At 37.5% G+C, this 24,616-nt stretch overlaps 1 long non-coding RNA gene across 1 annotated transcript in view; it reads right to left on the reverse strand.

Annotated features, from left to right (window-relative positions):
* Positions 1 to 24,616, reverse strand: part of LOC309631799 — an 852,461-nt gene that overhangs the window by 802,763 nt on the left and 25,082 nt on the right. Inside the window, exons 2-3 of the long non-coding RNA XR_014246558.1 lie at positions 14,118 to 14,205; positions 9,396 to 9,776 (exon numbers count right to left, since the gene is read on the reverse strand). This is a non-coding gene — a long non-coding RNA (uncharacterized lncRNA). The remainder of the gene's footprint in view (positions 1 to 9,395; positions 9,777 to 14,117; positions 14,206 to 24,616) is intronic.

Genomic DNA, 24,616 nt, shown 5'->3' on the forward strand with positions numbered 1-24,616 from the left:
GACAAAAACTAATCTTTCTCTCCTTGCATAATGCATAGGCCCTCCCCCCAAACAGAATGCCAGGTGTAGGTTAATGTAACAATAATAATCAATACCATGTGAATTATAAATTATCCCACCAAATCCTAATAAAAGCATCTCTTCCTCTGGCAGGCAGAATGCTGACCTGCAGAGACATTTAACTTCAACTATAGCCTGTGGAAGTTTAAATCAGTACAAAATTTCTGGAGAGCAACTTAATGTCTACCAAAGATCATAAGAACGCTCCTAACTCTGACCTACTAGTTCCAAATCCAGAAACTTACCCCAAACAACTAATTAGAAAAATGCTCAAAGAAATAAGGGTATTTTTACAGAGCTATTTATAACACATTAGAAATATCCTAAACATCACATATTAGAAAATGGTTGAAAAATAACATGATACATCCATACTACTGAGTTATCATACCTCCATTGTTTAAAAATCACACTTTTGAAGGATATTTAACAATATGGGTTCATAACATGGATACAATACTGAGTTGAAAGTCCAATTATAAATAGAAGTAAACAGGAAATAAAGGAGAAAAGCAAAGACAAGATACATATGAAAAAAGGGATATAATAGTAAAAGCTTAGAATATCTCTGGGTTATTTGATTGCTTACGATTTTAACTTTTTGCCTGTGCTGTGTGAAGAATTGCCTGCTTACATTTCTTTTTATAGGAGATGTGGTTTAAGTCTATTAAGAGAAGAGTATAATAATAATGTTGGATCTTCAGGGTATTAATGGGCTTTCTAGGGAAGAAGAGACCGCCAATGTGTTTTCTACACAGGAATTGGGATTCTACTTTATATATTTTAGAAGTAGTAATGAGACCATATAAAGATAGTTGAAAGCCCCAGACATATTTATTATCTTCTTCCTCTCATAAAAGTTGGATGACTATTATACAAATATCTTAATTTCAGAGAAAAAAATATATTTACTATTCTAATCTACCTGCTTACTGTTCCAGACAATGTAATCATGGTGGAAAACTAAAAACCTTGAAAAACTGAATGGTGAGCATACATAGAAAAAGATAGGGGGGAAAAAGACTTTCTAAAAGAAATTGAAAGAGAAGATGGATTTTTCTTCTTCACTGGCTTTGTCAAACAGCTTAGCATTTATCCTCAAATTATACACTTTATTGCTTTACATAACAAATGTCACTTCACACAAGAACACCAACCTTGCCTTTCCAATCTCTTGGCAAAATCTGATGACCTATATATATGCCTTGCAGACTCACAGATTTTCTCTTTGAAGATTTGCCAACCAATTCTATTGGTTTGCGGTTTGACTTTTACCATGTTCACAGCATTGGGAATAGACTGCTTTTGGTGCCATTTACCAAATCAGTACTTCTGTTTTCATGTTGGAGTGGGTCGAGGCAAGACCTGTCACACTTAGGGCCAGGAGAACAATTTTGCCTGAGCCTCACATTCAGTAAAGGATTTGAATTTAGACTTTTGGTGTTATCCCCAAATGACTTTATTCCTATTACTTTATGACTATACAGATATTACAAATTTTGTTATGAAAAAGGCTTAGCTGTAAATGGAAATGCGGTGGGAATATTTTCACATTGCTCATGTATCTACTGTACCAGAGTAATTCCCTTTTGAATCACGATTGTACACCCATTTTATGAAACAGCGAGGGTAACCTTGGCCTCTCATCTCAAACAGGTGAAGTCACAGCTTATCCAGAACAGGGTGTAAAGAGTCAGGCCTTGACCTTTCCACTTAAAGTTCTGGCAGAGACAGTAAGATGAAAGGAAACAAACACCTGCACAAATAATATTAACACTTATTCTTCTCAAATATATTAAGAGTCAGTTTTTCTAACCTAAACTTAAGAATCCAAGAGTTGAGGACAGAACAGGAAGCAGCAGCCAGAGTAAGAGCTTGTATACCCATGTCTCTCTGAAGCCACGCTGCACATCGCCCCCGCCTCCAGGATTACACCCAGAGGGAAAGGAGACAGATAAAGCAAAGTGGTCCTTAAAAATCTGGATACTCAGAGAAGAGTAGAGTGCCTGATTATCTTTCTAGAAACCTGGCAAGTGACACCTTGGAAAATGTTTCATATGTCCTAATGGAATAAAAGTGATAGCGTTGAGATTGCTGAAAAGGTTGTCTATGCTCACCGATGGCCCAAAAGCAGCCCAGAATCTTCTGTGGCCTTGAAGAGAGGAGTCACCTGAAACTTCCAAGGCTTTCCATGGAGAGGACAAGGTCAATGGATTTCAAGATATCCAGGTCACAACTCAGAAAAAGTATTTTTGAAATTATCCACAATTTTTATAACTCTGTTTTGGTATTGCCAACAGTCTCAAAATGTTAAAGAGGCCCTGATATCAAGGTAGCATGATCCCATTTTATTCTTTCATGGAAAATGTATTTGCTCAGTGGTTAATTGCTGTTATCTCATGGGATGTATTGATACCAATGCAGTATCACCTAGTTACTAGAATGGAATCTTAATAAAAAGGAACTTTACAGAATGTGGGTGAAAGAACAGAGTGTTGTGTATTTTTTCAGTACCAGATCTGGTAAGCACAGGCTATCGTCTCCATTCCAGAACTGGTATGGCTGGAATGTACTAAAATCCATTCTAAACTGGATAAATATGAAAGAGTTAGATGACAGAATATCATCATCTTTATAGAATGAATTCTATATAGAAGAAAACATGACCATTTATATATTATGTTTCTTACATTTGAGAGCAACCCAAATATGTCATTGAGATATTTACTGTCACAACATCTTGAGAGATTAGAATTTCACATTGAATTTTATAGGTAATCAGTTTCAAACCCAAGTTTAGAACCCTGAATCTAGAAACAGAGATTCCCTACAAAGTTCCCTCTTAGGACCTTATCAAACTACTTAAAGTTACTTCGCACTAAAACCATTAGTCATTTTTCACTCGACAGATTCTATTGAATAAACAGAATTACAACCTAGTGAAAGTTTTCTGCTTGTTCCACCATCAGCTTCAAAAAAATACTTGTGGGGATATTTTAAGTAACATTTCTGTCTACATACCTTTCCACAAGTTCTCCAGTTAAAGGACCATTTCATGAAATACTGCTATGTTGGTTTATGTCCTCCAAGCTTTCCTGCTTGCACTCTTAAATATCAAAATGTAAGAAGATGAATGGACTGCAAGCCTGCTTAGTAGCATTAATCCATGGTTCTGAAACTTCTGAAATTTTCATTCTTTGAATTGACTTTTCCTCATTGATTATTGTTTGAAAAAGCAGAGCCTCATTCCCTACTGGTTTCCACACCTAAAAGTATGTAACCACCCCAATCGTTCATCTTCCGTGCTGCAACAAGAAAATGTAGAATCAGCTGATTTTTCCAGGCTTCCCTCCACTCCCACTCTAAGAATTTTAATATCCCTGTTTCCACAGCTGCCGGCTTGATTTCTTCAGCCTTGAGCCACTGCCCATACAGATGCTAGAGTTTACTGAGCCATTACAGGGGAAATATTATGTGAACCTATTCTTGAACTATTTCCACTGACAGTATTGACAGTAAGTAAAAATGTAGGATTTATGTGGATCAGAGTCCTAAAATATTTATAGATTGAATAGGCAACAGAGATATTTAACCAAATGAAATATTATTTATGTACCCCAAAATAAACAATGTTTACAGAACATTTTTTTCCCAAGACTACTCTTACTGTTATCTTGGCCATTTTTATCAGTATATTAGATAATTCCTTTCAAAAAGGTAATAGAAAATATCTATATTGTGACTCTATTATTATATTATAGCTATTATGATAGAGTGTAGCATCCATTAGGCAAGAGGATTACAGTCAAAAATCTATATGGATTTTGTACAACACAAAGAAAAGAACTTCTCAATCACGGTAAGCCCATCTCAAGATGGCTTTCACGAACTTTGTTTCACCTCAGACCTCTACCGTGTTTAGAATAGGTATTTGCACATCCATCGCTCTTAACATTTATCCTTCAGATAATACTTGATATTTATTTCCACTGGACTAAAGTAATATAGAGAGAGCTAGCTCATCCACGATGTCACTATCAAATGTCAAGGAAATGAGGAGGCCGAGAAGATGGTACTCACTAGAATTCCTTAAACCAGAGTTGACGCTAACAAGCAAGCAAGACCTGCTAGATTACTTCATCAGTTTTTAGATGAGATTGCCCAGTGCCTCAACCACCTCTCTGAAGATTTTGATAAAGCATTTTAAAATAAACAAAAACATGTTTTAATTACTATTCTTTCATTTACAAGCCTTCACTCATTTTTACCAGAGTAAGTTTCTGCAATGGAGCTGGACTAAGGTAGCTGTGGCCATTATAATTTCGGTAAGATCTGTGCAAATTAAGGTCGAGAAGGCCTATTAATCCTCATGTTATAACTAAGTTAATCAATTTGTAAAAAAATTTTATGAAATGGTTTGAAACAGTAAACCCTAGAAGATCTTTCTAGATTGGGAAGTTGATTTTATTTCTAAGAGAAACCATAATACCACAATGCTATTACGACTGTTGAATTTTCACTGGGCATTTTTATATACTTTAATGCAATAAAAACAGCCTTTGCAAGGTTAAAAGGGTAAATTCCCTCAACGTTATCTATGCAGTAGAAAATAATTCTATAAAATGTTTATATAAAATATTTTTCATTCCCTATCGAAGTGTTGATATTGCAAATTTATAAAGAATAAAATTTTAACAAACTAAACCATAGAATGTCATGAATAAAAAAACATTTTTTTCTATGTATGTGTGTGTCAGCACACAGTGAACATCTTTGTTAATTAGGAGTGTATGTCAGATACACACACACTCCCCTCACACTGGCTACAGAAATATCCCTTTACCTTAAGGGCATCCTACATCATTATTATATACACACTTAATGTAAAAATTTCAACTACTTTTTTTTTTTAAGTTTTGAAAGTTTTATTCACATGTGGTACAAATTTCCTACTACAGAGTAAGTTTACTTCCTACAGATAATATTATCAATTGGGAACATGATAAAAAGAAGAGAATTAGTACATGTCCTTTTCTAAGTCCCATCTGGGGATTAAATGAAATTGAATCTATTTTAATGCATATGAGCAATATTGAAATGTACTTTGAAGAGAGTATTTTATTAAAAAGGACTCTAGTTGTCTCATTCATAAATTGAAGAATTACTTTTCATAATATATTACTCCCTGACATTAAAGGTTTTATGTAAGGCCTTAGCCTGCGGAATCTTCCACTTATCATGTTCCAACACATTGTACTGGTTGACATTTAAAGTCTCTACAAGCTCACGAGGCATTTTAGGCCTGACTGTCATTCCTCTGCTGCCTTACAATAGATTTTCCTCAGGAATGAAACCCAGTGACCCAACTGACACCACCAAGAGAGTATGAACTCATTAAGTCCAAGTAGATCTAATTAACCAAACCAGTAATCCCTTAAAATATTTTGCTTCCCAGAAATCTTTTGTTCCTAATGACTTAGCTTTACTGGGAGATCATCCAGAATCACTTTCAATAAAGCTGTTCCAAAGAAATCTGTCTAAATCAAAGCTGTCTAAAACAGAGCTCTATCCCTGCCCTCTTGGAAGAGCTTTTTACATATTTTAAGTTTTTTCCTTGTGATGAATAAAGAAACATTAGGGATGATCTTATTATTCAGTATCACCTTTCTAAGTTCCCCTTTCTTCATTCTACTCTATTTTTACCCACTTCCATGTTTTTCTGCAGTTTTTGCACTTGCCTCTTTCCCCATCTCCATCCCAAATGAATCCCGATTGTGCCCCAATTACTGCATTTAGTTCTGCCTTTTCCTCTTTTTCCCCTCCCCTTTGCACTTTTTTATTTCATATATACCTAAAACGTTGTAAAATCTTACTCCCTTTCAGATTCTCAGGTGTATTCTTGTCTGCAATTATGAGACTGCAATTATTCACCTTCGGTTTTGCTGACCTATCAGCTTAACCATCTCAAAATCCTTATCATAAGCAGTCAGGAAGTGATAGCTAATAAAGATAATAACTAATATATACTCAGTTCTTAATGTGTGCCAAGCTCTCCTCTAACATGTGCTTGACATTTACTTTTTACAATAGATGAATGGCAAGATAGATGATGGATATAAAGGTACCTCAGACATGAATGGATAGATAAATCTAAAGATATAAAGATATATAGAATTTTCCGTACTTTTTCTATTAACTGTTCCTGCATCAATTATTTCACACTTATGTTTGTTTCTCACCGTTACTCCATAAACTTAAACTTACCTGTCATGCAAATTCTCTTTGTCTCACAGCTCTTAGATTATGGTTATAATAAGCTTTTAATTATTTTAAACACAAAACTTCGTGGTGAAATATCAGTCTTTGTTCATTGAAAGGGAGCAAGAAATGCTTTTTGCCAAGTATTTAAAAGAAAAAAAAGACTCCAACCTACCATGTGTGTACACAAACCTACCATCCAAACCTCACATGCTGAGCCAAGAAGGCAGACTCTGGGACCCTGTGCCTAGATCTCCTTTCCTGCTGTGCCCCAAGCACTGTGGTTAAAGAGGGGGGAACTGTAACTATGGGAAGAGGGGACACATACAATTTTTTCTGGTGAAAATGGAAACAGAGTCTCTAATATAAGCCACTCTCTGCTATAATCAGACACTTACTTTCTTAACTCAGTGGCTATACACTATGTAAACGTATATCACTAGTATCCTCCTCCGCATTTAACTCAAACAGTATGAGACAGCTGACAGAGTTGCTACTCCCAATGCCCAGATCACTTTGTTGGCCATTGTCCTACACAAGGAAATTATATCTTCCGAGAGGAAATGGAAAAATAAGCTGCTAACCTAATAATTTAAAGGAGTGTTTTTGATTACTCTAGTTTCCCCAATTCCTCCTATATTTAAGGGTAAAAGTTACTTTTCTCCAAATCTTTCCTCACCACAGTAGTAAAAGATATGAAAATTGATATTTATAGAATATCAGGGGTAAGAGTAGGTGTATTAAAAACTAATTTTTAAAACCAAACTTGCATTCAACAAGTAACATTCTAACATAATCAAGTCCACAACAGCTAAACTGAATTTTTCTTACTTTAGAGCAGGGGTTCTTAACTGTGGTTATTTTGCTCCCCAGGGGACATTTGGAAATACCTGGGGACATTTTGGGTTGTCCCAACAGCTCTGGGCCTCTAGTAGGCGAAGGACAAGAGGGCAGGGATGTTCATCTTCCAACAATGCACAGCGGGCTCCTACCACAAAGAATCACCTGGTCCAACATTTCAATAGTGCCCACGTTGAGAAAGCCTGCTATAGGAGGAGGTTTGCAGTTCATGTTTAATTATATTTTAATATTAGAACACGTGAAGCACAGTAAGTGAATCCAGTGAGTAGTTCGATACGAGAAAATGGTAATATTTCCCCTTTTGTCTTTAACAACCATTTGAAAAAGAGGGGAAAGGTGTAGCCAGGAGGGTAAAGGGGAAGATGCTATTTATACATCATGTTTATCCAATTAAATCCCTATGACACACCAATGAGAAGGCGGGAACATCACTAAGTGGTGGTTAAGAGCTCGAGATTTGTAGGCAGCATTCTGGATTCATCTTCCAGCTCTTGCTTTTTAGATATATACTATTTGGCAACTTAATCTCTCTGCGCCTCTGTCCCCCATCCGTAACACAGGGATAAGAACAATGTATTTCATAATGTTGTTGTGAGGATAAAATTAGTTAATGTAAGTAAAGGGGGCAGGGGATATCTAAAAGCATGTACAGGTGTTTGCTTTTATTGGTTTGATTATTCTTATGACTACCATGATTGCCACCATCATCGTTTCATAGGTGAGAACATCAGGCCTCAGAGAAGTCTAGCAAACTAGCTTATAGGTGGCACAGTGTGACCTGGACTGCACCCCACTCCTGACTCCAAGCGGGGGTGATAGGGCGGCATGGTGTCACGTATCAGAGACTTGTACCAAGGCATTGCCCTGATGTCTCCTAGAGGTTCTGTCACGTCAAATTACTAGCCTGCTTGTGAAGTTGTGTTTTGTCTCTCAGTAATTCAGACTTCAGAACTTGATTATTTTGTCTTCAAAACTCATGTTTGTTTTGGATACACTTGAGGATATTTACCAAATAATTCAACATCTTAAAGCTTAAATAATAATGCCGGTGATAAAGTGTTGGCTATAGCCCATTGCAGTTCATGCAGTATCCTTCAAGTTGTCTGAGGACAGGAATATTCACTCACCTTTTTGCTAGCTGCTTCTCCCTCCTGCTCTTCAAGGTCTCCAGGCCCTCCCCCCTCTCCCAGCTCCCACCCTTACCCTTCTCTCCACAACTTCAACCGTTTGGGAAGACAAAGTAAAAAGCACCAAATCACTGGTCTCAAATTACTAGGGATGTATTAGTTCAGTGCTAAACAGAGCAATTAAGACCACTCACATACGTCTAACTTATCTTTATCACTATGTGAACGCTTTTTCTGTATTTGGCAGTTGCACCGTCTCCTGCCTCATAAACAACCATGATGTTACAATTTGTTAACACTCAGCTTTTATTTTATAATTCAGAGTCATCCCTTCCTTTACAGACATCGACTTCTACATCCAGATATTCCTGAGCAGTTACACCCCAATTCCCACCATTTGGGTTACAGCAGCTGAATTGAGTTTAACTTTATAATTTTGGCATTTCCTTCTTATGACATTACTGCCACTTCTAACCGCCCCCGATCATTCAGCGACTGAAAAGCCAACCAAGCAAATGAACCACAACAAAGCAAAATTTTCAGATCCTCATGCAAAACCATGTAATTATTTTCCTGTCCTTAAGCCATAATGAAGATCATTTCCTTAGCCTAGATTACTTTGAATTTTCACACTTCTATTAACGTTTGCAACTTCTCCCTTGCTTTGGTTCCATTTTAAAAATCACAGGATAACTCTTTCTCAGCTACTACAAAAAAGTTTTAAGTTTTAAAAAATGAAATCCTTTGCATTATTTTCTATTCTTTCCCAATTCATCACTTGATAGTATGCATTCTATTCTTTCACGACTCTCCCAGGTTTATATGAAAATCAGATTCTTGCTCCAGAGCCACCCTAATATCACTGTGATTAGCAGCAAATATGACGAAAAGCAGTAAGAATTTTCATCTAACTAGGAGTAGGGGAGCAAAATGAAGAAAGGAGTTTACTCTCAAGCGAAAGTATGAGCGTTTCCGGCCGTATTTTTTTCACATTATATATCATATAAGCACTTGTATTAGTTTCCATTATTGCTGTGACAAACTATTGCAAACTCAATGAGCAAAAACAGCATAAATTTCTAAACTCACAGTTCTGGAGGTCAGAAGTTCAAAATGGGTCTTGCTGAGCTAAAATCAAGGGGTTGTCCGGACTGTGTTCCTCTCTGAAGGCTCTGGAAGAGAATCCATTTTCTTGCTTTCTCCAGCTTCTAGAGGCTGCCTCTATTCTTCGGCTCAGGCGCCCTCCCGCCATTTTGAAAGCCTGTAACCACAGAACAACTCTTTCTCACACCCGCCTCACTCTGAACCTCCCGCCTCCCTCCTTCACCTATAAGGACGCTTGTGATTACATGGGGCCCACCTGAATCATCCAGAATATGCGCGCCATTGCAAGGTCAGCTGATTAGCAACATTAATTCCATCTGCAGCATTAATTCCCCTTTGCCTTGTAACACAACATATTTGCAGTTTCTGGAAATTAGAATGCTGATGTCTGTGGAGGAGGGATTATTCTGCCTACTATAGTGCTTGTTTGTTTTGGGCTGTGTTTTTTTCTTTGCTCAGTTGTAAAGCAGAATAATTAAAAAATTAGATAATAGAACTGTAAATTTTTTTCCTTCTCTCAGTATCTCTAAAAATCCCAGCTAACTCACTGGCTCCCTCCCTCTCTCTCTCTCTCTCTCTCTCTCTCTCAGAACAAAAATAACAAAAAACTTTACAGAGTAATTAGTAGGCTTTTCATAAATTGGTAAAACAAAACAAACAAACATGAATGTCAAATAAATGCTGAATGGAACCAAACTGGTTTTAGCATTTAACTATTTTTTGTTCTCATAAGCATTTTTAAAACTTTTAATATAAGTAATACATAGTAAAATAATTAAAATTACAAGTAAGTAAAAGAAAACTTATAAAGTTAAAATCATTTCTAAACCCAGTACAATGGAAAGCAGTTATCTTTTTTTATATACATTCATTCAGATCATATTATCATGGAACTATTTCTTTGTCAGTAATTATATATTTAAAATAATGATGACTAAATAATATTTCACTATAATTTACAGTGCATGTTCTGTGAGGCTTGGGGCTACTTTCAAAAGATGTGATAAACATCTTTTATCACCTAAAAGATACTCATGTGTATATCTCTGTGTACTTTATCCTTAAAACTAATAGTTAGGAGTAAAATTACTAGGCCAAAGATTATGCTCATTTTTTAGTAGTCATTGTTTATGTATACTAGATGTTAGTGTTTAATAGGTGTATTCAAGACCTTCTTAGTGAAGTTTACTTTTGCTCTATAATATAAAGTATTGAAATTTTTCTAATTTTTTGATTTCAAGAAACCTTGTCGTGCAAGTGGCAGCATTATAAACATGATTATAAGTACTCAGTAAAGAACATAGTGTAAAGTGAGTAGTCAGTAAATGGATGAATGACCGTGTTTGCTTAGGATTCTGTCAGGCTGCAAAATTTAATCAGCCTAGATGGCATGAGTAATCTTACATGCATACAGTGTGCAGCGCCAACATATCCACAGATCTCCTTAGTGTTTTTTGTCAAATGACAGATTATATTGTTTTGGAACAGTGACTCACAACCTTGGCTGCACATTGTAGTTGCCTGGCAAGTTTTAGGAAATACTGCAGACTAGGCATTGATTTTAGAAGCTACCCAGGTGATTCTACTATGCAGTCAAGGTTTTATATTCTACTACTCAGCCTTTGAACCATACTAGACCATTAAATCAGAATCTCCAGGGGTAGGACATGGGCAACAGCACTTTCTAGAGCACCCCATGTGAATACCACGTGCAGACCAAACTGAGAACCACCGAAAGGGTCCTCAGGATCAAGTCTCCAACCCATTTGTTTTACAGGTGAGGATAATTGAGACCTGAGTGCCCAATAGTCTTCCCCCAAGGTTAAGTGGCTAATTAGATTCCGTGTTAGAAGTCAGGCCACATTTAGCATAGAGATTCAGAGCACAGGAGAAACCATTTTAAAAGACAGACATTTTTCAAACCACTAAAAAGAGATGAAAATATGGCATCATTTAGAATCTTCTAGGAGAACTAGCCAATTATACATCTTACCTATTTATTGCTTCTACGCTCTCTGGTCCGATTATCTACTGACTCACCTAGGCTCACTTTGCACTTTAAGTGATTCTGAAAGGCCTTTGAACTAAATTTGGGGAGAGTCTTGGGGTTATGAGTGTTATGCTCCTGAGGGTCCCATGTCCCAGTAATTGGTCCACTAATGTGTTAATGGCTGGAGTTTAACAGAATGAAAACAATAGGAAAAGAGAAGACATATGGTTAGAGGACTGACTGTTCTGTGCCGGGTTTCCTGTGTGGAAAATCAAACGACTTGATACTAATTGTTTGTGTGCAAAAGTCTTTGGCAGTGAAGCCAACAAAAGCACTGGATAGTGTGTCGGCTCAAAGCAAAGCACATCAAATTATGTATTCAGAAGTCCTTATAATCAGAACCTTGGTCATGTGAATCACTTGCTTTTTACTTAGGCTTCAGGAGGCCCTTCCTGTGAACAGAATGTCTGGCCTATTAAACACAGAGCTGCCAAGTCAGAGCCACAGGTGGCCGTGATTTGGCAAGTGATAAAACACCAGGCATGCTGAAGACAATAAAAAACGGATAGGATTTTTTTTTCATCTGGTTTTCAATACATACATACAGAACAAAAGACTTTCTTGGGAGAAAGCTGAGTTTTATGATTGAACATAACACCCAATATGATTCCCTAATACATTACCAAGCCCCTACTTAAGGTTTGGGAATTTTTTATTGAAAGTCACTGATTTATAAGTCTGTATAAAAGACTATTATAGCTGAATAATAAGTAGCTATAGTCATTTAATTTTTCCCGTTTCTTCTTATGTTTTTAAGGATTCATCATAGATATTTACATTCTCCATAACCTTAGAAAAAAGGCACATAGAACTTGTGTACTGAGAATTTTACAAATCCACAGTCAAACTTCACCTTCTATCTCACTCCCAGCCACAATACACAGCCAGCCAATGCTCACAAGATGTCATCCACCTAACTCTACAGACGTTTGCACTCTTCCTCTCTTAACAGTTAGGTTCAGTGTATTTCTTATCAGTCTGATCTTTCTCAATCTCCCGAGATACCTATGTTGACCCAAACCTTACTGCACCTACCACTCTTCAATTTCACCCTACATCGTGTTCTGTATACGATCCTGTCCCAACGTTATCTATTTCCTCTCCTGTAAATCCTCCAAATTAATGTATATGTAATGGAGAGCATGTGAGCAAACCCTAGCACCGGCATCTGGGTATCTATTTGCTCCTCCTGTTCTCTGGGGTTATAAACTCCAGCTCCAGGACTGAAAAACAGGACCAGTGCCAGGGAAACTGCAACCTATTTCAGGTTCTGCCACTTCATAGATTTACCAGAGTGAACGATTTTGGGGCCCTATTTTCTTCATCTATAAAATAAAAATACAATTTTTACAGCGTTTTGTTCAGAGTGGTTGTTAAGATCATGGAGGCCAATGAAAAGTGACCATCTTACAAGGCATGTGATTGAAAATCTGTGTCAGAAAGAATTTCCATATTTCCAATTTCTTTATAGTTTGAAGAAACCTTAAAATGTAACTAGTCTAACTTACAATTAAGTGCAAATTTTCATTCTTACTCTCTGATAGACGGTTACCAGTTTCTGCTTGAATATATTTAGTGATGGGAACTCTTTCTGTCTGAAAGCTACTCATTCCAGTCTTAACAATGTGTATTTATCTGTGATAGTTTTTTTTTTTTTAAAAAAGCACCATCTCTGATATAGCTTATAAATTGACAAGATTTTACCATAGGATATTAGGAAAGAGAAACAAAGCAATTTATTTCCTTGTTTCCTTTTTGCTTTTTGTAATTATCACCAAAAGATAGATAATTTACAATTAGGTTCAAATCTCCTATTTAAAACAGAATTGGTAAAAGACCACAAGCATAAAGACGATCATTTTCTGTTCTTAAACTTAGACTCCTGCACTCTGAGATATTAGAGGGTCCATCTTGCAGTGATTTTTAAGTGCAGCAAATCTAGGTTTAGCTTGCAAATAACTAACAAAAAGGAAACAGTGACAAGAATATTAAGAAGTAGTAAAAGACTAAAGGCCAAAAGGAATTTTTGAGTAACTAGGGATAAAAAAGACAACTTGTATTATGGCCCAAAGCATATGGAAAGGTGCTCAACACATTATGAGGGAAATGCAAATTAAAACTACAATAATATATCAATACACACAGCAGATTGTTGAACAAGAGAATAACTGACAATACAAAGTGATAGTGAAAACGTGGAGTGACTAGAACTCTTATGCATTGCTGGTGGGAGTGACAGTTGGTACAACCACTTTGAAAAATTATTTGGCTATATAGTAAAACTAAAAATACCTATGACCCAACAAGTCTGAACCTGGCAATATATGCAACAATAATGAGTACAGTTCATGTCTTAGATCCACTAAAAGACATGAACAAAAATGTAAATAGAACCTTTATTCATAATTGTCCAAAACTGAGTTTGACTCAAATGTCCCTCAACAGTAGAAGGGATAAACCAATTGTGTAGTATTCATGCTCTCAGTAATGAAAGAGAACAAACCATTGTTACAAGCAACAACGTAAATGAATCTCCCAGACATGATGTTCAGCAAAAGAAGACAGACTCAGGAAAGGAAATACTGTATGATTCCATTTACATGAAGTTCAAAAATAGGAAAAATTAACTCATGGTGGTAAGTTATAATTATCCTTACCTTTGTATGCTGACATGGGGAGTGAGGGAACCTCCTGAGGTGCTGGAGATATTTTGTATCTTGATCTATAAGGTGATTACCCAGGCATCTACATTTATAAAACAATTGATTTGTATATTTAAGAATTATGCACAGAAAGACTACTATCAGTAGAGACTTACAGCTTTACTATATTATATTCTAAAATATAATTCACTTTTTTCCATCTCAGCCTCTTTAGAATACACCAAGATAATATTTCATGTAATTGGAAAGAGTTGGAAAGAGTTGTCAAGAGCTTAATTTGAATTAATTATTGTGTTTAAGAAAAGCTGCTCTATAATTGTACATCTTGATAGTAAAAAAGTATATTTAGCACTTCTAAATGTCCTTCTATTTACTTAATATAAGCACTTATTAAAATGAGTTGCAGAGTTTCTCACTGATGAAAGCATTCGTGAAAAAATAAGTGTATTTTAAATAGAACTTACTTTATTTACTATGAACGCAAATCAGGATGACCTGGGTCAACAAGTGCATTTAACTGAGAAGGACTACCTTTTAATTTGTGGAATTCTATAGTAAATTTGAACTAAAATGATTTTTACCACATAACTCTCTTTAAAAAAATGGAATTTGCTAAAGAAAGCAATTATTTAGAAAAGTGTTCTAAGAGTGCATACCTGAGTATCATAAACTCGAGGACGCAAAGTTTCTAGTCACTAATTCCCTGAGGCAAACACTTTGAGAGAAGTGGTTCACCCGCCCATGAGCTCCCTTCTCTGAAAACTGTACAGCTGCCTATGCACCCAGGTGCACTCGATACTTTCCTTATTCAAAACTATTCATGTGATTTTCATTGAAAAAAAAAAATACTATTCTAATAGCATCTACCCCCCTTAGAGAGGAGTATGAAAACAAAAGTAACCTTACTCTTTTGCTGTTAATAAGATAAAAACTAAAGAAAAATAGAGAAAATCTACTACTTAAAACACCTAGTACTTTACAACTAAGCCACAAAAAAAAGAAAGAAGGAGAGAGAGAGAGAGAGAGAGAGTGTGTGTGTGTGTGTGTGTGTGTGCACGTGCACACAGACTGGAGAACTAGAAAAACATCTAATCCCTTCCGTGAGAATTTTTTTTAATTGAATGGAAAGAGAAATTAATCAGACAAAGGAAGGAGGAGAAAGGGTCCATTACAGAATTGAAAATCAGATGCTTACACCTTTTATGATGTCATATAACATTACCTGAGTAGGGCCTATGAGAAAAAAAGGAGCATTTCTAAGAAGGGCACAGAAACCTTGCTCCATGGGGGAGCATGTAACTTAAATCCTGCCTTTTAGCCCCACCAGAGAGCAAGCTTTAGGAATCTCCCCTGCTAGAAACGGCTGCTCATTTTCAGCACCACCACTCGCCTCCACGGTCTTCTTAAACCCCTGCCCTCCACGTCCCCACACTATGCTTGTGTTGGTTTTGTTTTTTATATTGAAAACGCAGAAGGTATGCTGTAAGATGCAAGGAATATGTTCTAGTTTCTGGGGAGTAGTCCAACTCTTGTGGTTTTATTAAATAAACATTCAGCAAACTTCTACTACATGCAAAGCACTATGATAGATCCAGGAGAAGAAAGATGATTAAAGGAAAATAAAACACATTCTCTGAAAGGTTGACTTCAAATTGCTTAAAATCCTGGAGAGGGAGGGGTGCGGTGGGGATGTTTGAAACCAACAGAAAAACATGAATACAATTAAGGAAGTAAAAGAGGGAAAGGATATCCTAAATGCATCATATCTGGAACAATTCAACTTTACTTTTCCATAGGAAATAAGGGCATTTTAAGCCAGCTAAGGTCATTTAAAAATCTGGTCCCAGTGTCATGGTGAAGGTAGAGTCCAAGATGGTCTCTAAGGACGGGAGTGTAGAACAGGGCTGAACTCAAAATGTTCTACGGAAAAGTAAGTATAGAGTAAAACAAATAATTCTATTTTTAGGAGGCTAAGTACATTCAACTATTGCGGGCACTAATTACTACCTTGGAAGCTTCAGAAATTCCTAAGTAGATGGGTCTAGGGGAGTAAACTGGTTGAAGAAAGGTAAGCAGACTTGTCTTCAAGCTTAATTTTCATAGCAAGCGAATCATTTAGTTTCACTTGTTTGTTTATTTTGCAAGGTTTAGGAGAGGCTAATGGACACCAGTCTGGCTCCCCATACCTCTTCCCCCTTCCCCTCCCCCATATAACTTGGTGCCTCCACTGACCATGAATAAAAATAATAATAAAGAACATGGAGAAAAACCAAGCAGTTGTTTCTTAATTAATCATTTTAAAGGCAACAATTTAGAATAACTAGATATTGTTTATTATTTCAGAATCAAATGATAATTTGCATAGCTATTGGCAGGTTGGTGATTCTTGAACTTTTGTTGATTACAGAGGCTTGTGAGAATTTCGGAAAATATGACAGCGTCTCTTTCTTCCAAACTACCTATATTTGCCTCCCCACATATACTCAAATTTTATCAATTTAATGGAGTTTATGGGTCCCTGGGAAACTCATATACTGTTTTTATTTTAGCCTTCCCCTCAACCTCCCAGCCACTCACCCCTCACCACTAATGTTTGGAAACGATAGACTGTATTTCTATTTTCTTACTGCTCTCTTTATATTTTTACACAAACATCCTTCACTATAAAAGGAAATACAGAGGTGGTTTACAGATACCAATCCTAAATGAAAATGCAGGAATTTCTGTATGATTTTTTAATTTGGTATTGGTTATTATCACTGCTCTTGGTTTTTTTTAGAGCAATAAAGAGATAGAAAAAAAGGTCAAGGATTATTTGGATGAAAATTTTGACTTTGGTGCCTGTAATAGGCTGCTTTTACATACTACAGCTTTTGATATGTCTAATAGTTTAAATAGAAGTAAATTATTAAAGTAAAATAGGCTCATCCCCCAAATACAGTTCTATTAATAAAACATGGAGATCTGAAACCATAGTAACAAAATGCTCAACAGTAATAATTTGCCTTAATACCTTCTATCAAACTTACAAATGCAAACAAGACAAATAATATGAAAATTAAAATCTTTTCCTTCAAAATATTTTACTTATAACCAAAAGAAACAGAAATTAATACCCAGAAAAATAAAATTAATTAATTTCAAGATATTAAATTATTTATAACAATTATTCTAATTCCTTCTGAAGAGTATCTCTTGAACATAATCTCAAGGACTAAATTTTAAAAAGAAAGAAACCAGAGGAGCTTCAAGATGGCGGAAGAGTAAGACGCGGAGATCACCTTCCTCCCCACAGACACATCAGAAATACATCTACATGTGGAACAACCCTTACAAAACACCTACTGAACGCTGGCAGAAGACTTCAGACCTCCCAAAAGGCAAGAAACTCCCCACGTACCTGGGTAGGGCAAAAGAAACAAGAAACAACGGAGACAAAAGAATAGGGACGGGACCTGCACCAGTGGGAGGGAGCTGTGAAGGAGGAAAGGTTTCCACGCACTAGGAAGCCCCTTCGCGGGCAGAGACTGCGGGTGGCAGAGGGGGGAAGCTTCGGAGCCACGGAGGAGAGCGCAGCCACAGGGGTGCGGAGGGCAAAGCGGACAGATTCCCGCACGGAGGCTTGGCGCCGAGCAGCACTCACCAGCCCGAGAGGCTTGTCTGCTCGCCTGCCGGGGCGGTCGGGGGCTGGGAGCTGAGGCTCGGGCTTCGGTCGGATCCCAGGGAGAGGACTGGGGTTGGCGGCGTGAACACAGCCTGAAGGGGCTAGTGCGCCACAGCTAGCCCAGGGGGAACCTGGGAAAAAGTCCGGAGCTGCCGAAGAGGCAAGAGACTTTTTCTTGCCTCTTTGTTTCCTGGTGTGCAAGGAGAGGGGATTCAGAGCGCCGCCTAAACGAGCTCCAGGGATGGGCGCGAGCCGCGGCTATCAGCGCGGACCCCAGAGACAGGCGTGAGACGCTAAGGCTGCTGCTGCCGCCACCAAGAAGCCTGTGTGCGAGCACAGGTCACTATCCACACCGCCCCTCCCGGGAGCCTGTGCAGCCCACCACTGCCAGGCTCCCATGATCCAGGGAAAACTTCCCTGGGAAAACGCACGGCGCGCCTCAGGCTGGTGCAACGTCACGCTGGCCTCTGCCGCCGCAGGCTCGCCCCGCCTCCTCTGTACCGCTCCCTCCCCCCGGCCTGAGTGAGCCAGAGCCCCCAAGTCAGCTGCTCCTTTAACCCCGTCCTGTCTGAGCAAAGAACAGACGCCCTCAGGCGACCTACACGCAGAGGTGGGTCCAAATCCAAAGCTGAACCCTGGGAGCTGTGCGAACAAAGAAGAGAAAGGGAAATCTCTCCAAGCAGCCTCAGAAGCAGCGGATTAAAGCTCCACAAACAACTTGATGTACCTGCATCTGTTGAATACCTGAATAGACAACGAATCATCCCAAATTGAGGAGGTGGACTTTGGGAGCAAAGATATATATATTTTTTTTCCCTTTTTCTCTTTTTGTGAGTGTGTATGTGTGTGCTTCTGTGTGTGATTTTGTCTGTATAGCTTTGCTTTTACCAGTTGTCCTAGGGTTCTGTCTGTACGTTTTTTTTTTTTTTTATTAAGTAAAAAATTTTTCTTAATTATTTTTTATTTTAATAACCTTATTTTATTTTATTTTACTTTATTTTATTGTATTTTATCTACTTCTTTCTTTCTTTCTTTTTTTCCTCCCTTTTATTCTGAGCCGTGTGGACGAAAGGCTCTTGGTGCTCCAGGCAGGCATCAGGGCTGTGCCTCTGAGGTGGGAGAGCCAAGTTCAGGACACTGGTCCACAAGAGACCTCCCAGCTCCACGTAATATCAAATGGCAATAGACTCCCAGAGATCCCCGTCTCAACACCAAGACCCAGCTCCACTCAACGACCAGCAAGCTAGAGTGCAGGACACCCTATGCCAAACAACTAGCAAGACAGGAACACAACCCCATCCATTAGCACAGAGGCTGCCTAAAATCATAATAAGGCCACAGACACACCAAAACACACCACCAGACGTGAACCTGCCCACCAGAAAGACAAGATCCAGTCTCATGCACCAGAACACAGGCACTAGTCACCTCCACCAGGAAGCCTACACAACCCACTGAACCAACCTTAGCCACTGGGGACAGACACCAAAAACAATGCAAACTATGAACCTGCAGCCTGCGAAAAGGAGACCCCAAACACAGTAAGTTAAGAAAAATGACAAGACAGAGAAACACACAGCAGATGAAGGAGCAAGGCAAAAACCCACCAGACCTAACGAATGAAGAGGAAATAGGCAGTCTACCAGAAAAAGAATTCAGAGTAATGATAGTAAAGACAATCCAAAATCTTGTGAATAGAATGGAGAAAATACAAGACACGTTTAACAAGGACCTAGAAGAACTAAAGAGCAAACAAACAATGATGAACAACACAATAAATGAAATTTAAAATTCTCTAGAAGGGATCAATAGCAGAATAACTGAGGCAGAAGAACGGATAAGTGACCAGGAAGATAAAATAGTGGAAATAACTACTGCAGAGCAGAATAAAGAAAAAAGAATTAAAAGAATTGAGGACAGTCTCAGAGACCTCTGGGACAACATTAAATGCACCAACATTCAAATTATAGGGGTCCCAGAAGAGGAAGAGAAAAAGAAAGGGACTGAGAAAATATTTGAAGAAATTATAGTTGAAAACTTCCCTAATATGGGAACGGAAATAGTTAATCAAGTCCAGGAAGCACAGAGAGTCCCATACAGGATAAATACAAGGAGAAACACGCCAAGACACATATTAATCAAACTATCAAAAATTAAATACAAAGACAAAATATTAAAAGCAGCAAGGGAAAAACAACAAATAACAAATAAGGGAATCCCCATAAGGTTAACAGCTGATCTTTAGGCAAAAACTCTGCAAGCCAGAAGGGAGTGGCAGGACATATTTAAAGTGATGAAGGAGAAAAACCTACAACCAAGATTACTCTACCCAGCAAGGATCTCATTCAGATTTGATGGAGAAATTAAGACCTTTACTGACAAGCAAAAGCTAAGAGAATTCAGCACCACCAATCCAGCTTTACAACAAATGCTAAAGGAACTTCTCTAGGCAAGAAACACAAGAGAAGGAAAACACCTACAATAACAAACCCAAAACATTTAAGAAAATGGGAATAGGAACATACATATCGATAATTACCTTAAATGTAAATGGATTAAATGCTCCAACCAAAAGACATAGATTGGCTGAATGGATACAAACAAGACCTGTGTATATGCTGTCTACAAGAGACCCACTTCAGACCTAGGGACACATACAGACTGAAAGTGAGGGGATGGAAAAAGATATTCCATGCAAATGGAAATCAAAAGAAAGCTGGAGTAGCAATTCTCATATCAGACAAAATAGACTTTAAAACAAAGACTATTACAAGACACAAAGAAGGACACTACATAATGATCAAGGGATCAATCCAAGAAGAAGATATAACAATTGTAAATATTTATGCACCCAACATAGGAGCACCTCAATACATAAGGCAGACACTAACAGCCATAAAAGGGGAAATCCACAGTAACACAATCATAGTAGGGGACTTTAACACCCCACTTTCACCAATGGACAGATCATCCAAAATGAAAATAAATAAGGAAACACAAGCTTTAAATGATACATTAAACAAGATGGACTTAATTGATATTTAAAGGACATTCCATCCAAAAACAACAGAATACACGTTCTTCTCAAGTGCTCATGGAACATTCTCCAGGATCATATCTTGGGTCACAAATCAAGCCTTGGTAAATTTAAGAAAATTGAAATCGTATCAAGTATCTTTTAGGACCACAACACTATGAGACTAAATATCAATTACAGGAAAAAATCTGTAAGAAATACAAACACATGGAGGCTAAACAACACACTACTTAATAACCAAGAGATCACTGAAGAAATCAAACAGGAAATCAAAAAATACCTAGAAACAAATGACAATGAAAACACGATGACCCAAAACCTATGGGATGCAGCAAAAGCAGTTCTAAGAGGGAAGTTTATAACAATACAATCCTACCTTAAGAAACAAGAAACATCTCAAATAAACAACCTAACCTTACACCTAAAGCAATTAGAGAAAGAAGAACAAAAAACCCACAAAGTTATCAGAAGGAAAGAAATCATAAAGATCAGATCAGAAATAAATGAAAAAGAAATGAAGGAAACGATAGCAAAGATCAATAAAACTAAAAGCTGGTTCTTTGAGAAGATAAACAAAATTGATAAACCATTAGCCAGACTTATCAAGAAAAAAAGGGAGAAGACCCAAATCAATAGAATTAGAAATGAAAAAGGAGAAGTAACCACTGACACTGCAGAAATACAAGGGATCATGAGAGATTACTACATGCAACTCTATGCCAATAAAATGGACAACCTGGAAGAAATGGACAAATTGTTAGAAACGCACAACCTTCCGAGACTGAACGAGGAAGAAATAGAAAACATGAACAGACCAATCACAAGCACTGAAATTGAAACTGTGATTAAAAATCTTCCAACAAACAAAAGCCCAGGACCAGACGGCTTCACAGGCAAAATCTATCAAACATTTACAGAAGAGCTAACACCTATCCTTCTCAAACTCTTCCAAAATATAGAAGAGGGAGGAACACTCCCAAAGTCCTTCTATGAGGCCACCATCAGTCTGATACCAAAACCAGACAAAGATGTCACAAGAAAGAAAACTACAGGCCAATATCACTGATGAACATAGATGCACAAATCCTCAACAAAATACTAGCAAACAGAATCCAACAGCACATTAAAAGGATCATACACCATGATCAAGTGGGGTTTATCCCAGGAATGCAAGGATTCTTCAATATACGCCAATCAATCAATGTGATACACCATATTAACAAGTGAAGGAGAAAAACCATATGATCATCTCAATAGATGCAGAGAAAGCTTTTGACAAAATTCAACACCAATTTATGATAAAAACCCTTCGGACAGTAGGCATAGAGGGAACTTTCCTCAACATAATAAAGGCCATATGTGACAAACCCACAGCCAACATCGTCCTCAATGGTGAAAAACTGAAACCATTTCCACTAAGATCAGGAACAAGACAAGGTTGCCCACTCTCACCACTATTATTCAACATAGTTTTGGAAGTTTTAGCCACAGCAATCAGAGAAGAAATAGAAATATAAGGAATCCAAATCGGAAAAGAAGTAAAGCTGTCACTATTTGCAGATGACATGAAACTATACATAGAGAATCCTAAAGATGCTATCTGGTACCAGATACCAAAAGATGCTACTAGAGCTAATCAATGAATTGGGTAAAATAGCAGGATACAAAACTAATACACAGAAATCTCTAGCATTCCTATACACTAATGATGAGAAACCTGAAAGTGAAATTAAGAAAACACTCCCAGTTACCACTGCAACAAAAAGAATAAAATACCTAGGAATAAACCTACCTAAGGAGACAAAAGACCTGTATGCAGAAAATTATAAGACACTGATGAAAGAAATTAAAGATGATACAAGTAGATGGAGAGATATACCATGCTCTTGGATTGGAAGAATCAACATTGTGAAAATGACTCTACTACCCAAAGCAATCTACAGATTCAGTGCAATCCCTATCAAACTACTACTGGCATTTTTCACAGAACTAGAACAAAAATGTTCACAATTTGTATGGAAACACAAAAGACCTGAATAGCCAAAGCAATCTTGAGAAAGAAAAATGGAGCTGGAGGTATCAGTGTCCATGACTTCAGACTATACTACAAAGCTACAGTAATCAAGATAGTATGGTACTGGCACAGAAACAGAAATATAGATCAATGGAACAGGATAAAAAGCCCAGAAATAAACCCACACACATATGGTCACCTTATGTTTGATAAAGGAGGCAAGAATATAGAGTGGAGAAAAGACAGCCTCTTCAATAAGTGGTGCTGGGAAAACTGGACAGCTACACATAAAAGAATGAAATTGAACACTTCCTAACACCATACACAAAAATAAACTCAAAATGGATTAATGACCTAAATGTAAGGCCAGACACCATCAAACTCTTAGAGGAAAACATAGGCAGAACACTATGACATAAATCACAGCAAGATCCTTCTTGACCCACCTCCTAGAGAAATGGAAATAAAAACAAAAATAAACAAATGGGACCTAATGAAACTTAAAAGCTTTTGCACAGCAAAGGAAACCATAAACAAGACCAAAAGACAACCCTCAGAATGGGAGAAAATATTTGCAAATGAAGCAACTGACAAAGGATTAATCTCCAAAATTTACAAGCAGCTCAATATCAAAAAAACAAACAACCCAATCCAAAAATGGGCAGAAGACCTAAATAGACATTTCTCCAAAGAAGATATAGATTACCAACAGACACATGAATGAATGCTCAACATCATTAATCATTAGAGAAATGCAAATCAAAACTACAATGAGATATCATCTCGCACAGGTCAGGATGGCCATCATCAAAAAATCTACAAACAGTAAATGCTGGAGAGGCTGTGGAGACAAGGGAACACTCTTGCACTGTTGGTGGGAATGTATATTGATACAGCCACTATGGAGAACAGTATGGAGGTTCCTTAAAAAACTAAAAATAAAACTACCATATGACCCAACAATCCCACTACTGGGCATATACCCTGAGAAAATCATAATTCAGAAAGAGTCATGTATCACAATGTTCATTGCAGCTCTATTTACAATAGCCAGGACATGGAAGCAACCTAAGTGTCCATCCACAGATGAATGTATAAAGAAGATGTGGCACATATATACAATGGAATATTACTCAGCCATAAAAAGGAATTAAACTGAGTTATTTGTAGTGAGGTGGATGGACCTAGAGACTGTCATCCAGAGTGAAGTAAGTCAGAAAGATTAAAACAAATACCGTATGCTAACACATATATACGGAATCTAAAAAAAAAAAAATTGTCATGAAGAACCTAGGGGCAAGATGGGAATAAAGACACAGACCTAATAGAGAATGGACTTGAGGATACGGGGAGGGGGAACGGTAAGCTGGGACAAAGTGAGAGAGTGTCATGGACATATATACACTACCAAACGTAAAACAGATAGCTAGTGGGAAGCAGCCGCATAGCACAAGGAGATCAGCTCGGTGCTTTGTGACCAACTAGAGGGGTGGGATAAGGAGGGCGGGAGGGAGGGAGATGCAAGAGGGAAGAGGTATGGGGACATATGTATATGTATAACTGATTCACTTTGTTATAAAGCAGAAACTTACACACCATTGTAAATCAATTATACTCCAATAAAGATGAAGAAAAAAAAAAAAAGAAACCAGGTTATTAGTCAGTATTTAATAAAATGTTGCTCCATACTTCTTTTGAGATTTTTTTAGTTAATAGTAAGAAAGGAATGGATAACAGACATTAGAACTTAAGTTACTCCATTAAGCTAGTTAAGCAGA

This window comes from Balaenoptera borealis (genome assembly GCF_965194805.1).
Source record: "Balaenoptera borealis genome assembly, chromosome: 7".
NCBI classification, from domain to species: Eukaryota; Metazoa; Chordata; class Mammalia; order Artiodactyla; family Balaenopteridae; genus Balaenoptera; species Balaenoptera borealis.